This window comes from Aplysia californica, unplaced genomic scaffold, assembly GCF_000002075.1.
Source record: "Aplysia californica isolate F4 #8 unplaced genomic scaffold, AplCal3.0 scaffold00001, whole genome shotgun sequence".
In the NCBI taxonomy this organism is placed as follows: Eukaryota; Metazoa; Mollusca; class Gastropoda; order Aplysiida; family Aplysiidae; genus Aplysia; species Aplysia californica.
In genome coordinates, this window is record NW_004797271.1 from 3,672,427 (window position 1) to 3,674,057 (window position 1,631).

The 1,631-nt window shown below is 40.8% G+C and overlaps 1 protein-coding gene across 1 annotated transcript in view; it reads left to right on the top strand.

The window, feature by feature from the left end:
• The window catches only part of LOC101846927 (acetylcholine receptor subunit alpha-like 2-like), an 86,077-nt gene that overhangs the window by 29,079 nt on the left and 55,367 nt on the right, over positions 1-1,631 (top strand). The window lies entirely within an intron of this gene.

The window sequence follows — 1,631 nt, forward strand, 5'->3', positions numbered from 1 at the left end:
AGAGAGAGAGAGAGAGAGAGAGAGAGAGAGAGAGAGAATTGAGATGATTAGAGATAGAAACAGTTTCACGGATGAGGGTTCAGTTGTAAAGAACATTGAACTTCTCTAGACCCTGTACTGTGATTGGTTTGTGTTGATAAATTTTGAATCATTATCTCCTTAAATGTTCGAGAGAGGTGTCGTACTTAAATCATTATGCCATTAGTTGTAAAGTCTTGTCGCTTAATTGGATCTTTACACTGTGTAAAACCTTCTTATTAGCATAGTTCCGAAGAGAGTTCAGCCGACTGTAATGGGCAATGTAAAAGTATATATACCGATGTTGTGCACTTTATGTGATTTCACGCTGTGATAGAAGATTTCAGCTGTCGTCAAGATAAAGGTAGGGAATGGAATTTGTGTATCCAGTGAGATTATCCTGAAATCACTAAGCCGCTGACGCTGTGATACACCCTCGATAGCGATCTAGCCCGTAGCTATCCCTTGCCTCCAGGCAAAGATACACAAGCACTCCAGCTCTCGCGTACTGGGGTTTATATTAGGTTTTTCCCGTGGGCCAGATGTCAATCTGTAGAGGGTCATATGTGTCCCTTCGCGAGTATATTTATGTACACAGAAGCTTATCGCTCGATATTGTGGCCGCGATCTGAACACATGCTGCAAAATTCGATACAACCGCGCGAGTCGGGTCTACAAACTTGCAACATCTTGCCACTCAAATTGAGTTCAATTTTCTCACGTAATATCGGAGCAGGACCGACTGTGAACACTTTTATCTCTTTATCAATACTTACACACTTAAGGAAAAAGTGTGCCGTCCACTACCATGGTATTTTATTACTCATGCTGGCTTTGGAATGGAATAGAGAGTGTTTAACGCGCATCAGGAAACTCCGAAATGGTGAGAACAAATCGGACGCAATTCTTACTTTAAAAAGCGCATGTATACTGAATAAAAAGGCACGGACCGTAACTCTGAAGTCTGCGAATTTGCTGCACTCGGTTGTATTTTGCTGTGGGTTTTTTTTCTTGTCTTTTTTAAAAATTTACAATCGTTGTTATGTTGTGAGCATGCGTGATAAAAAAAATATGCTTCAATCCGTTCACAGGTATTTTTGTTTATTTTTAAAGCCCTCCAAAGAATCGGACAAGGAATTTTACTAAAACATTTATTTGCTTTCTTTAAACTTTGGATGTGCTTGGCAGAGTGTGTAGACATCGCTTGCTCTGATAAGGAGCCATGTGTTTTATCGAGTCGCTCCGGGGTGGATGTGATTACCTCAATTTGTGCCCTTTTCAGAGTTGTTAAAGCAACAGTGCGTTTCAAAAGGTCTTCATTAATTTGTCTAAAAAACGGACAATATTAGGACTCGCGTCCCTCATTCCAGGAGTGGCAACGATCACTTAGGTTGTTGATTGCCTCTACTTTTCATCGATTCTTGTGTCGTTCTTCTTTTTAATTTGTTCCCCTCCGTGTTTACCTCACTTTGTGTGATGAGCAATGTCTACTTCTGTAGCAGGTACAGGTGTGCTTACTGACGATCGGATGATATAATTATAATACACACTCACACACACACACGCACGCTAACACATACACACACACACACACACACACACACACACACACA